The sequence below is a fragment of the Equus caballus genome, chromosome 6 (genome assembly GCF_041296265.1).
Source record: "Equus caballus isolate H_3958 breed thoroughbred chromosome 6, TB-T2T, whole genome shotgun sequence".
NCBI classification, from domain to species: domain Eukaryota; kingdom Metazoa; phylum Chordata; class Mammalia; order Perissodactyla; family Equidae; genus Equus; species Equus caballus.
The window spans coordinates 83,109,590-83,124,390 of record NC_091689.1 but is presented as its reverse complement, the minus strand read 5'-3'; the positions used below and the strand labels follow the sequence as shown (position 1 = coordinate 83,124,390).

General features: G+C 44.3%; 1 long non-coding RNA gene and 1 pseudogene across 1 annotated transcript; both read left to right on the top strand.

Annotated features, from left to right (window-relative positions):
- The first annotated feature begins 471 nt into the window (after positions 1 to 471).
- Positions 472 to 9,428, top strand: LOC138924825 (uncharacterized). The gene is made up of 2 exons (XR_011440112.1): positions 472 to 597; positions 8,858 to 9,428. It is a non-coding gene; the product is annotated as an uncharacterized lncRNA (long non-coding RNA).
- Positions 9,429 to 9,658: 230 nt separating this feature from the next.
- On the top strand, positions 9,659 to 10,954 carry LOC100063570 (heterogeneous nuclear ribonucleoprotein H3 pseudogene; annotated as a pseudogene).
- Positions 10,955 to 14,801: the final 3,847 nt, after the last annotated feature.

Genomic DNA, 14,801 nt, shown 5'->3' with positions numbered 1-14,801 from the left:
ATCAAACCATGCTGTGGTGGCCTCCCACACACATAATAGAGGAAGATTGGCATAGATGTTAGCTCAGGGCCAATCTTCCTCACCAAAAAAAAAAAAAAAAAAAAAAAAGGACGAAAAAAGAAATAATCTAGGTGATACTGACCCTGATATCAGTTTCCCCACATTAACTCCAGCATATATGATGTTAAAACCAAAACACTCTTGTCCTGTTTACTCCCTGGCTTCCTGGCTCCAGAATCTACTCTTATCCATGGAGACAGACACTGCCAAGGACAAGCACCTGGATTCATTATCTCCTCCCAGCAAAGAGATACAGGCTGGTGGGAAAGCTGCTGACTAGCAAGGTCACGGGCTCCCTCCTCTCTGCAAGTAGTCTCAAGGCCAAAGACAGGCTGATGGAAAAGCTCCGACCAGCAAGGCCATATGCTCCCCCTCCCCTACCTAAAACCCGAAATAAAAAACCTTCCTTTTAGCTTTTTGGGGAGTTTGGGATTTCAGCATTAGCTGCCCTCTCTCCTTGCTCAGTGCTGTGCAATAATAAAATTCCTACTTTCCTCCACTATCCCTGGTGTCAGAGGTTGGCTTGCTGTGCAACGGGTGAGTGAACTCACTTCAGGTTCGATATCATAGGCTGTTGCATGTATCAATAGTTCCTTCCTCTTTGTTGCTGAGTAGTATTGCCTGCATGTGTGTACCCCAGTTCAACCATTCACCTGTTGAAGGGCATCTAGATTCTTTCTAATTTTTAGCTATTAGGAATAAAGTTGCTTTTCCTGTACAGGTTCTTGTGTGAACACAAGTTTCTGTTTCCCTAGGATCACTGCCCAGGAGTGCAATTGCTGTCTTGTATGTTTAGATTTTTACATTCCCACCAGCAATGTATGAGTGAGCCAGTTTCTTCACACTCACTCCAGCATTTGGTGTTGTCTATTTTTCATTTTATCCATTCTAACAGATGTGTCGTGATATCTCATTGTGATTTTAATTTGCCTTTCCCTACTGGTTAGTGATGCTGAACATCTTTTCATGGGCTTACTTGCCATCTGTGTCTCTTCTTCAGGGAAATATCTCTTCATGTCTTTTGGCCGTTTTCTGATTGGATGGTTTGATTTTTATCATTGAGTTTCGGGAGTTCTTTATATATTCTAAATGCTAGTCTTTGTGGGACGCGTGGTTTGCAGATATTTTCTCCCAGTCTGTTGCTTGTCTTTTCACCCTCTAGCAGCTTCTTTCACATTTTTAATTTTGATGAAGGCCAACTTATCAATTTTTATGGCTCATGTTGTTGATGTCACGTCTAAGAACTCTGCCTGTCCCCTAGATTTTCTTCTACTTTTTTTCTTAAAGTGTTATAGTTTTTATGTTTTACACTTAAGTTTGTGATCAGTTTTGAGTTAATGTTTGTGTAAGGTGTGAGACTTAGGTCAAGATTGTTGTTGTTGTTATTTTTTTGTCTAAGGATGTCCAGTTGCCCAGCACCACTTGTTGAAAAGGCCGCATTTTCTGCATTGAGTTGCTTTGATGCCATTGTCGAAAATCAGCTGGGCGTATTTGTGTGGCTGTATTTCTGGGTTCTCTGAGGTGTTCCATTCATCTACGTGTCTATCCCTCCACCAATACCACACAGTCTGGATTACTGTACGCATATAATAAGTCTTCAAATCATGTAGACTGATTTTTCCCGCTTTTTCATAATCGTTTTAGCTATTCCAGTTCCTTTGCTTTTCCATGTAATTATAGAACAGTCTTGTCTATGTCTACAAAAAATATCCTGTGTGTCGTTGCTGTTATTGGTAATTTGCGTCTTCTCTCTTTTGAAACTTGTCAGTCTTGCTAGAGGTTTGTCAATTTAATTTGTTTTTTCAAAGAAATAGCTCTTTGTTTCATGGATTTTCTCTATTGTTTTTTCTGTTTTCAATCTCATTGGTTTCAGCTCTCTTTATTATTTCATTTCTTCTGCTGGCTTAGGATTTCTTTTGCTTTTCTTTTTCTAGGTTCTTGAGGTGGGAGCTGAGATGATTAATTGGATATTATTCCTCTTTTCTAATATAAGCATAAATTTCCCTCTCAACACTGCTTTGTCTGTATCCCACAACTTTTGGTATGTTGTATTTTAATTTTCATTCAGTCCAATATATATATAGTTTTTTTTTTGAGGAAGATTAGCCCCTGAGCCAACATCTGCCGCCAATCTTCCTCTTTTTTCTGAGGAAGACTAGCCCTGAGCTAACATCTGTGCCCATCTTCCTCTCCTTTATTTGTGGGATGCCTGCCACAGCATGGCTTGCCAAGCGGTGCACATGTCCGCACCCGGGATCTGAACTGGTGAACCCTGGGCCACTGAAGCAGAACATGTGAACTTAACCACTGCACCACCAGGCCGGCCCCAGTCTAATATATTTTTAAATTTCCTTTGCAACTGCTTCTTTGATCCATGGATTCCTTAGAAGAAGCGTGTTGTTTAGTTTTCAAGTGTTTGGAGATTTTCCTGTTATCTTTCTGTTGTTGATTTCCGGTTTGATTCTATTGTGGTCAGAGAATGCATTCTGTATGATTTAAATTCTTTTCAATTTTTTGAGGTTTGTTTTAGGGCCCAGGATGTGGTCTATCTTGGTATATGTTCAGTGGGCTCCTGAAAAGAATATGTATTCTGCTGTTGGTGGTGCAGAGTTTTATAAATGTCAGTTAGATGCTGTTGGTGGATGGTGTTTTGACTTCCTCCACGTCTTTGCTGGTTTTCTGTCTAGTTGTTCTATCAGTTGTTAAGAGAGGGGTGTTGAAATCTCCAGCTATAACTGTGGATTTGTCTATTTCTCCTTTCAGTTCCATCAGCTTTTTTACTTCATAGATTTTACAGCTCTTTTGTTTGGTGCATACATATTAAAATTGCTATGCCTTCTTGGTAGATTGACTATTTATCATTATGTAATTTCCTCTTTCCATCTGTGGCAATTTTCTTTGCTCTGAAGTCTACTTTATCTGATATTAATATTGTCACTTCTGCCTTCTCTTGATTGATGTTTCCATGACATATCTTTTTTTTTTTTCACCCTTTTACTTTCAACCTGCTTATATCATTGTATTTGAAGTGAGTTTCTTATAGACAGCATAGAGTTGGGTTGTGTTTTTTAATCCACTCTGCCCATATCTGTCTTTTAATTGGTGTATTTATACCATTTAATGTAATTATTGGTATGTTAGGGCTTAAATCTGTCCTTTTATCTTTTGTTCTTTATTTGTTCTCTCTGTTTTTCTGTCTTTTTCCTGCCTTCCTATGGGTTGCTGAACAGCAATTTTTAAAGAATTTTTTAGAATTCTGTTTTGATTAATTTTAATTTTTTCTTTTCTTTTTTTGGGGGGTAGAGGAAAGATTAGCCTTGAGCTAACTGCTGCCAATTGTCCTCTTTTTTCTGAGGAAGACTGGCCCTGAGTTCACATCCGTGCCCATCTTCCTCTAGTTTATATGTGGGACACCTACCACAGCATGGCTTGCCAAGTGGTGCCATGTCGGCACTCGGGATCCGAACCGGCAAATCCCGGGCTGCCAAAGGGGAACGTGCGCACTTAACCACTGTGCCACTGGGCCAGCCCCTGATTAATTTTAATTTTTAATTCAAATTTTTCTTTTTTGCTGAGGAAGATTCACCCTGAGCTAACATCCATTGCTGATTCTCCTCTTATTTTCCTTGAGGAAGATTAGCCCAAGCTAACATTTGTGCCAATCTTCCTCTATGTTTTTGTATGTGGGATGCCTCCACAGCATGGCTGGTGAGTGGAGTAGGTCCATGCTCAGGATCTGAACCCATGAACCTGGGCTGCGGAAGTGGAGCATGCAGAACTTTAACCACTTAGCCATGGGACCGGGCCCTTGATTAATTTTTCAGAATTCCATTTTGACTAATTGATAGTATTTTTGAGTGTATCTTTTGTATAGCTCTTTAAATGGTTACTCTAGGTATTACGTTACATATACACAACTTATCAGTCTACTGGCATCATCATTTTACCAGTTTGAGGGAGGTATGGAAACTTTACCTCTCTTTATGTCCCTTTGCCCTCCCCTCTCTAATACAATTGTCTTAACTTTTTTTCTACGTTCACCTAGAAACACATCAGACAGTGTTATAAATTTTGCTTCAAACATCAAACATAGTTTGGGAAACTCAAGGAAAGAAACTGTGTTGTATTTATCCGTATTTGTACTCTTTCTGTTGCTTTTTCTTCCTTCCTGATGTTCCCAGCTTCCTTGGACACAGAGCAATGAAAAACTCCTATGTTGCTGGTGGGAATATAAAATGGTACAGCTACTTTGGAAATCAGTTTGGCAAAATATTTTAAAAATTATTTTATTGGAGTCATATTGGCTTACAACATTGTAATTTCAGGTGTGCATCCCGCTATTTCAGTTTCTGTATAGACTGCACACGTTCACCACCAACAGTCCAGGTTTTGTCTGACACCATATGCATGTGTCCCTTTACCCCTTTCACCCTCCCCCAACCCCCTTCGCCTCTGGTAACCACCAATCTATTCTCCTTATCTATGTGTTTGTTTATCTTCCATATACGAGTGAAAGCAAACGGTGTTTGTCTTTCTCTGTCTGACTTATTTTGCTAAGCATAACACCCTCAAGGTCCATCCATGTTGTTGCAAATGGGACAATTTTGTCTTTTTTATGGCTGAGTAGTATTCCATTCTTTATAGAGACAACATCTTCTTTATCCATTCATCTGTTTGCAATTTTTTTTTTTTTAAGATTTTATTTTTTTATTTTTCCTTTTTCTCCCCAAAGCCCCCTGGTACATAGTTGTATATTCTTCGTTGTGGGTTCTTCTAGTTGTGGCATGTGGGACGCTGCCTCAGCATGGTTTGATGAGCAGTGCCATGTCCACGCCCAGGATTCGAACCAACGAAACACTGGGCTGCCTGCAGCGGAGCGCACGAACTTAACCACTCGGCCACGGGGCCAGCCCCCTGTTTGCAATTTTTAATAACGTTTAATGTATGTTTACCAGATGACCCAGCAACCTCACTCCTAGGTACTCAAGAGAAATGAAAACAACCCAAAAGAAATGAAATGAACAATGGAAACACAAAAATCCATATGCGAGTGTTTATAGCTGCTTTATTCATAAGTGCCCCCAACTGGAAACAATCCAAATGTTCTTCAACTCATGAATGGAAAAACAAATGGTGGTACATCCATACAGTGGAATATTAACCAGCACTAAAAAAGGAAGGAACTGCTGTTACGTGCAGCAACATGGATGAATCTCAAATGCATTATGCTATGCGAGAGAGACCAGCCTCAAAAGGCTACGTGTTGTAGGATTCCTTTTATATGACATTCTGGAAAAGGCAAAACTATGGAGACAGAGAACAGATCAGTGACTGCCAGGGGACAGGAGTGGGAGGAGGGTTTGACACCCAAGGGCCAGGGTGAGGGAGCTGTTCTGTATCTTGACTGTGGTGGTGGCTATATGACTCTCTCGTCAAGACTCATAAAGCTGTACGCCAAAAAGAGTGAATTTTACTATATACAAATTAAAAAATATATTTAAAAACTTTCTAATAGACACATTTATAAGAGAAAAATGAAAGATGACTTTAATAGACTGTCCACTTATTTTAGGACTAGAATTCTATCATCAGCTAGTTACTGCCAGAGATTCCTGTGTGTCTGACCATTCTGATTATTGCTCTAACCCTGTTGCCTTTTAAGGGACGATACCCACCTTGCGTCCCGTGGTCAGCTGCTGCCACTCGCCTCTGCCATGCTGGATCCCATCATTGCTATGAAAATCAGGAAGCCCGTTTCCTCAGCAGCCCTTCCATCTTCACCCCTGAGCTTGCAGAGAAAAGTCAGCACAGCACTTTGTAAGAATGCTGTGCTGCTTTTCCCGGTATATTTCTCAATGCCTCAGTGAAAGGGGTATCTCCTAGGCCCTCTTGGGGGAGTTATTCGAGGGTGATTGAGTGGATTGTACATGATAAATCCTCTCCAACATTCCTCTCTCCCGAAGTCTTTAGATTCCTTCCTCTGAATCATGAAATAGGATTTCTTGTACTGCAGCTTCATTTATCGTTCACCACTCTGGAGTCCAGGTTTTAGCCAATCAGCTAAGGAGAGAGATAAGATCATTCTCAGCAGCTGGAGCCAGCATGTTGAGTTTGGAATCTCTGAATCCATATAAACAAACCAATATAAATAAATTCAGCCCAATCTAAAATTCTTTCTTCCTCTCTGGTTTAGCATTCTTAGAATCCAACCCTACACATATCCCCCAAGTTTGTGTCCATATAAACTAGCAAAATCTTTGCAATTCTTTTGGCCTGTGAGTCTTCCCCTCCAGGGTGGGATTTTGTACTTGTCTCCCTAGTTCTGCGTCTGAGGCATCCATTGTACTGTAACTATCTCAGGGGAGGCCCCGACAGAGTCTCCGAGCAAGCCAGGACCAGCCCATCGTACAGGGGAGGAGGGGCTGCCGGCCAGCGGGAGGTAACGGGGTCTGGGCATTCAGCATTCTCGAACATATCCCAAATCCTCTTTGCCCATTCTTAGGATTCCTCCTCAGTGCCTTGCCTTTTGCATAAGGCCTGGTTGTGACTTCAACTGGTGATGTAATTCAACAACCTGCACGGTGGGCTTCAGCTCCATCGCCCCTGTGGCTGCAGGAGCTGAGAGATTCATTTAGGACGTCTTAGAAGCAACCTGGTTCTCTTGAGCCAAGAATTTAAAACTTGGAGCTTCCCATTTCCTTTCTTTAAGCTCCCCAGTGCAGCCAAAGCAGCCAGACCACCCTGGAGCCCGTGATTCCCTTTTGCCCACCATAGGGTCTATCTTAACAGCTGTGTGCCAAAGCCTTCCCTTCCATAGACCGGGCCTTCCAGGTAGTCCCAGGTGGTAAGTTGTTACTGGTTTTGCCATTACGTGTGGTAACTGGGGCCTCACTGCCTTCAAACGCAGTCAAGTCAGACAAGCGTTCCCAGATCCCCTCCTTGAAGATCTCCCACTTGACTCTCCTCGCAGGACACGTACACCACTCCAGCTGGTGGGGAATCAGAAGCTGACTGACCCCAGGGACTTACTCCTGCAGCTGTGACCCGAGGATAAGAAAGCCACTACTGCCCCTCCCAGCACAGCCGCCCCCCAGTACACACAAAACAAATGACTGGACAAATGCTCCAGAAAAACCCAACAGCCCCATGGCCTGTCTTGCTGGCTGAAACAGCCAAAGCAGCAGGAGAGGATCTCTGTGTCACTTCCGCCTTCCAACTATCCTTTAACTGCCCTAATTAGTGGAACATAATTCACATCCTAGCTGCCAGGGTGTCTGGGAAATGTACTTTTTAGCTTTAAGGCCTCTGAAGCAGAAAGGCATGAATTTGGAATGGGGCCGAGTGCCTGTCCGTTCCATCCACCGTCTTTGGACTTTGCAGCCAGACTGCCTAAGTTTGAATTCTGGCTTTGCCATTTATTTAGCTGTGTCACCTTGAGAAAGTTAGTTCACCTCTCTGGGCCTCAGTTTCTTCACCTATAAAATGAGGATTATAATACTACCCATCTCATTGAGTGACTGATAAGATTAAATGAATTAATATGTGTGAAGTGGTTAGCGCAGTGCCTGACACATGGACAGTGCTCAATAAATGTTGGTTATTATTATAATTGCCAGTGTTGTTATAATCCATTCAGGATGACACAGAGGTGAATGAAAGAGGGTGTGAGCTTTTGAGGAATTTATAGCTTCAACGGGGAGGTGACGTATAAATAGCCAAGGATGCTTTGGGCAAAAGGAGACAGAGGCAGTTGGAAAATGTGGTTCTGAAGCTCCAGGGACACCAGGCTGGAGATAAACATCAGCTATCAGTTGGGAGGTGACAGCAGAGTCAAGGAATAAAAATAAGATTGCCCAGAGAGAGGAAAGGATGAGGACAGCCGAGAGGTCTATGTCAGAGGGCCAGTCAAGGATGCAGGCGAGGCCGAGATGGCAGGACCAGGGGATACAGTGGCGTGGATGCCAAGAGCAGAAGGCTGCAGAGTTGAGTACCACAGGCTGAAAAGAGGAGCAGATGGGAGGCTATTGGCCCCAGCCCAGTGGACTTTGAGGGGCCTCAGGGTCAGGGTGCAGGAGGGGAGGCGAGAGAGCTTGGGGTGAGGTAGGCTGACAGTGCACCCTTTCCCAATCCTCTGTGGGCCCTGAGGGGACCCAAAGGCACACACAAGGGGAACCTAAATGTGAGGGGCAGAGGGATGCTGTTTACACTCCCCAGGCAGGTTCCCTCCTTCTGCTGCTGCCCGGATGTGCAAGGCCAACTCCCTCACCTCCTTCAGTTTTGACTCCAATGCCACCTTCTACCCAGACTGCCCGACTGAAAATTGCAACCTGCGCCTCCCCTCCTGGGCGGCTAAATAATTACCCCTGTCCTGGAAGATGTCCATGTCCTGATCACCAGAGGCTGTTACCTTATATGGCCAAGGGACTTTGCAGCTGTGATTAAGTTAAGGATCTTGAGATGGGGAGCTTATCCTGGATTATCGGGGTGGACCCAATGGCACCACAGAGAACCTTCTTTTTTAAAATGTTTTAATTGTAGTAACATTGGTTTATAACATTATATAAATTTCAGGTGTACATCATTATATATTTCGATTTCTGTGTAGCTTACATCATGTTCACCACCCAAAGACTAATGACAACCCATCACCACACACGTGTGCCTCACCACCCCTTTCGCCCTCCTCCCTCCCTACTTCCCCTCTGGTAACCACCAATCCAATCTCTGTTTCTATGTGTTTGTTTGTTGTTTTTATCTTCCACTTATGAATGAGATCATATGGTATTTGACTTCACAGAGAACCTTCCAAGAAGGAGACAGGAGGGTCGAGTCAGAGAAGGAGAAGTGATGATGGTGGAAGCGGAAGTCAGAGAAAGAAAGAGATTTGAAGATCTTATGTGGCTGGCTCTGAAGATAGCAGACGGGACCACGAGCCAAGGAATGCAGGTGGCCTCTAGAAGCTGGAAAAGGCAAGGAAGCTAATTCCCTCCTGGAGCTTCTGGAAGGCACATGGCCCTGCCAACAGGTTGATTTTAGGCTTTCTGACCTCCCAACTGTAAGATAACAAATGTGTGTTGTTTTCAGCCACTAGCTTTATGGTTATCTGTTACAGAAGTGATAGGAACCCACCACACCTCCCAACTCCTGATTCCTCATATCTTGCTCTGTGTTTCCTATATTACTTAGCTCTTCTCACAGACTACGTAATTTACCTACCCCACTCATCATTGTGGCCAGTCTCCATCTGCTAGAATGTAAGCCCCACAAGAGCAAGGATTATTTGTCTGTTTTGTTCACCCCTGTATCCCCAGCTCCTAGAACAGTTCTTGGCACATAGTAGGTGCTCAATAAATATTTGTTGAATGACTGATTGAATGAATGGGTGGGACAGAAACGAAGATGGGTGCAACATTTCCTTCCCTGGAAGGCTGTAGGTTCTTCTACCATTATAAAAGTTAACAATTTTTTTGTGTGTTTGTATTAGTAACATATCATTCAGAAAGTACAAAGGATCCACAATGGAAAGTAAGTCTTATTTTTTCCCAACTGAAACACCATGGTTCCGTCAACACACGCTGGCAGGACTACTACTGCCACTTCACATTCTCCCCGAAGGGCAGAAAGGTGAGCCCTGAGAATTTGATGGTTTTACGCATTTAGATCAAACAGTTTTGAGATGGATTGGGTTATGAAACATAATGGTCCAAATGATGTTAGTGATGGGACAGTACAATTTGTGGACTGCCATTTGATTGCAGCAAAGAGGAAATAGTTCAGTTCTTTCAAGGGTTGGAAATCGTACCAAATGGGATAACGTTGATGATGCACTACAAGGGGAGGAGCACAGGGGAGGCCTTCGTGCAGTTTGCTTCAAAGGAGATGGCAGAAAATGCTCCGGGGAAATCAAGGAAAGAATAGGGCACAGGTATGTTCAGATCTTCAAAAGCATCAGGAGTGAAATCAAAGGATTTTATGATCCACCAAGAAGATTGCTGGGCCAGCGACCGGGACCATATGATAGACCAATAGGAGGAAGAGGGGGTTATTATGGAGCTGGGAGTGGAAGTATGTATGACAGAATGCGATCAAGAGGTGATGGGTATGATGGTGGTTATGGAGGTTTTGATGACTGTGGTGGCTATAATAATTATGGCTGTGGAGATGATGGCTTCGATGACAGAATGAGAGATGGAAGAGGTATGGGAGGACATGGCTATGGTGGAGCTGGTGATGCCAGTTCAGGTTTCCATGGTGGTCATTTTGTACATATGAGAGGATTGCCTTTTCGTGCAACTGAAAATGATGTTGCTAGTTTTTTCTCACCACTAAATCCAATATGAGTGCATGTTGGTATTGGAGCTGATGGCAGAGCAACAGGAGAAGCAGATGTAGAGTTTGTGACACATGAAGATGCAGTAGCTGCCATATGTAAAGATAAGAATAACATGCAACATCGATACATTGAACTCTTCTGGAATTCGACTCCTGGAGGTGGCTCTGGAATGGGAGGTTCTGGAATGGGAGGCTACGGCAGAGATGGAATAGATAATCAAGGAGGTTATGGCTCTGTTGGAAGAATGGGAACGGGGAACTGTTACAGTGGAGGCTATGGCACTCCTGATGGCTTGAGTGGTTATGGCCCCGGTGGTGGAGGCAATGGAGGTTGTATGGGTAAGGACGGCGTGGACGTGCTAGAGCATAACCACCAACATAAAGTCCTGACAACAGCATCTGGTCTGCTAGACTTTCTTACCAATTTAATTTCTTTTGTATTTTAAGAATTTTATAATGACCGAAGGAATGTGTTTTCAAAATATTATTTGGTGAAGCAGCAGATTGGGATGGGAAAATCGGTTTTCTGTAGGTTTTATTTGTTGCATACTTAGACTTAAAAATAAATTTTTATATTAAAAAAAAAGAAAGTCTCCTTCCCACCTTTGTTTTGTTTCCCCCTACACCAACTTCCCTCCTCAGGGGCATCATTAATTCCAATTTCTGGAGTCTTTCCAGAGACCTTTGCATGTACAAGGATATATATGTGAGAATACATATACATCTGTGTGTGTGTGCATGTGTATATATATGTATATATACACACAAATTGTTGTCCTTTTTTAAAAAAACAAACGGCAGTTACAATACATGCTATTCTGCACTTTCCATTACCACTTATTAATTTAGTATCTGGGCTGGATGGCACCTGGGCAGGGATGGGTGAAATATGGAACAGATGGCACTTGGGGGACAAAATGAGTCAGAGGCCTGCCCCGTTGGCCTGGGGCTTTTCCGGCAACGTCCTCTTTAAAGCAGGCCCCTCCGTGCCCTGTGTCAGGAGGGAAGGCCATGGTGCTGACCCCGGGTCCAGCTTGGTTCTGCCTCTCAATCTTGCCTGCCTATTGCAATCACCTAGACAGCCCCTTTAACATTTGCCCGGAAGCCTGGCCCCCTCCCCAGAACAACTGAATCAGAATCTCTGGAGCTGGTACTGTTTGTAAAACTCCCCTGGTGACTGGAATTGCAGCCAAGGCGGAGAGCCCCGGGGTTAGGTTACAATCCATGGAGGAAAGAGCTTGAGACTGGCCATCTGGAGGTGTGGTTTCCTCTAAGCTTCTGGCTCTGAGGCCTGGGCCAAGTCACATGATCTCTGAGAACCTCAGTACCTCTGTCTCTGAGCCAGAGCCAGTAATACCCACTGCCTGGCATACCTCACAGGATTGTGATGAGGATCAAATGCATAAGCGCCCTGGGAACGCGGAGACACTCTGATGGGAGGGAGAGTCGGTCACATCAGGTGCATTGTCTTGGGTTACTCCACTAGTTTGACTCAGCTGCAGGCACTGCTCAGGCTCCCCAGGGACTTTCTGCTTCGCCCTCAGGCAGGTCCGCCTCCCGTGACGTTTGCTGGAATCAGTCTATTCTCCCACATCTGGTGGCCGGGCCATATGTCTCTCCTTTCTAGGGGCCTGAGGAAAGCTGGACTCCTCCTGACTAAATTACGGGGATGGCCAGCCAGGGTGGTGCAGCCCTCTGAGGGCTCATCAGACCTCTGGGGCACCTGTGTGGTCTGAGAGAGCACGTTCAGTATTGCACTTACACATTTGGAAGATGATGGGGCACACGGGGCAACAAAACTACTCTGATTGCTTTCCAAAGTCAAATCTCAGAAAGTAAAGCCGGGGGGTGGGGGGTGAGGGGGGTTGAGGGGGGAGGGGCCCGGGGGGAGGTTGGGATGACAAAGTGGAGGTAGAAGAGAGACCGGGGAGGAAGAGAAGGGGCAGGGGACCATTACGTTTCTTCAGGGAGGTAGGTTTAAGACGGGTGAGCAACACCTCACCAGGGCACCTTGTTCTCAGGTAGTAGAACCCGAGAATCCAGACAGCTGGGCTGCCCGCCCACAGGAGCTCCGGGGAGCCTCTCATGTAACTCACGCTCAGACCTCGCTCGGCAGAGGGGCCCTGCTCTGTTCACTGCTCAACCTCTCCTGACCCGTCGTCCCTTCCCATCCCTTCCATCATCCTTCTCAGGGCTTCCCCACCACGCTCAAGGGCTGCCTGCCCTGGCACTGTCCTCTGGGCCCCCCAGGGACACAGGGCCTCAAACGGTGCTGTCTTTAGCTTTTCTCCACTAAGGAACTCCGTATTTTTAGAATTTGCAGAGTAAACACACTGTATTTTGTAGGGAACAATTGAGTTTTCCATTTTAGTCGAAGATTCCTTATCCTGGGATTATCATGCATCTCCTTTTCACTGTCCTGACTCTCCCCACTGTAGTCCTCCTTGCTTGCTCTATCCTGGCCTGTAACACTACCTATGAGCATGCTATCTTGTGTTTATTTATTTTTTTTGGTGAGGAAGATTGGTCCTGAGCTAACATCTGTGCCAATCTGCCTCTACTTTATATGTTGGATGCCGCCACAGCATGGCTTGATGAGTGGTGTGTGGTCCACACCTGGGATCTGAACCTGTGCATCCTGGGCCACCGAAGTGGAGCATGTGAACCTCACTGCTATGCCACCGGGCCATCACCTATCGTATTTATTATCTGTCTCCCATCACCAGAACACAGGCTCCATGAGGGCAGAGAGTTTGTCTGTTTTGTTCACTGAGGTATCCCCTAGTGCCTAGAAGAGTGGCTGGTACCTAGCAGTGCTCAGTGAGGATCTGGTGAAAGAACGACAAGAAATGCACATACTTTTGACCATTTGGCTGTGAGGTTCATGGGGCAGGGGCGATACCCACGATGTTTACCCCAAATGTACTCAATGCCCAGCACAGGGCCTGGGACAAAGTGGGTACTTCATAACCGTTTGTTAATGTGTAGCCCAGCATACCATTTCTAGGAAGTGATCCTATAGATAGGCACACACAGTGCATATTAAGTACAGATATTAAGTGCATACTAATTAACATTAATTGCAGAATTTTTGCAAAAACAAAACTACTGGAGACCAAGACACCCATCACTGGAAGGCTGGGGTTAAGGTCGTACTCCACACACTGGAGTGCCAGGCAGCTATGGAAAAGAAAGAGGATGTGTGACACACAGGAGATTAAATATAATGGCCCGTTCTCCACCAAACAGAACAGTTTTTTGTTGCTGAGACCTGAGAGAAAATTATTCTGAGGGTCCTTCTAACAAAAAAAATGATTCCAACATCTTTCCTATACAGATGTAATATGAAGTTTTATGAAAATGATATCATATTTTGTACGATGTCTCTCAAACTAGATGGTTGACAAGTAACTGAGGCAAGGGTCTAGAAAGACCTAGATACCATTTCTCAATTGGTCTGTTGACCATGATTGGACATTACACAGATCAAGGTTCTGATTTTTGGAAAGAATTTGAAGCATAGTAATTATTCTTTATTGCAGATTAAGAGCAGATTTGTGATATGAATATTCAACTGGACAATGGGTAGGAAAAAAGTCATCTGAATTGTCACCAAAACGGGAGAGGCGACAATGCATTATTACTGCAGTTCTCTGCTTTTTTTCGCCCCAGTGTTGGACTAACAATTTCCTTTTGGTAAATGGAATATGCACATGGATTTCAAATGAAGGTAGAAGAGATTCCAAATTTACTCATCTGGGTTAAAAAAAAAGGAGGCAGGTGTACACATACTGATTCAGAAAAGTGTCCAAGATACATTGTGAAATGAAGAAAGCAGAGTTTAAGAAATCAAGGTGCAGAACAGTATGATCCTACATATACAAACTAAAATGAAATGTCTTTGTATATGTCTAGTTTAAGAAACTATTTACGGGGCCAGCCCAGTGGCCGAGTGGTTAAGTTTACATGCTCCGCGTTGGTGGCCCAGGGTTTCACCGGTTCAGGTCCTGGTTGTGGACATGACACCACTCATCAGGCCACGCTGAGGCCGCGTCCCACATGCCACAACTAGAAGGACCCACAACTAAAAATATACAAGTATGTACTGGGGAGACTTGGGAAAAAAAGAGAAAAATAAAATCTTAAAAAAAAATAGAAACTATTTTACAATAGTAACCCCTAGGGAGAGAACTGGAAAATATTTGATTTTTTTTTTTTTTGAGGAAGATTAGCCCTGAGCTAACTGCTGCCAATCCTCCTCTTTTTGCTGAGAAAGACTGGCCCTGAGCTAACATCTGTGCCCATCTTCCTCTACTTTATATGTGGGATGCCTGCCACAGCCTGGCGTGCCAAGTGGGGCCATGTCCGCGCACCTGGGATCTGAACCAGCGAACCCCAGGCCGCTGAAG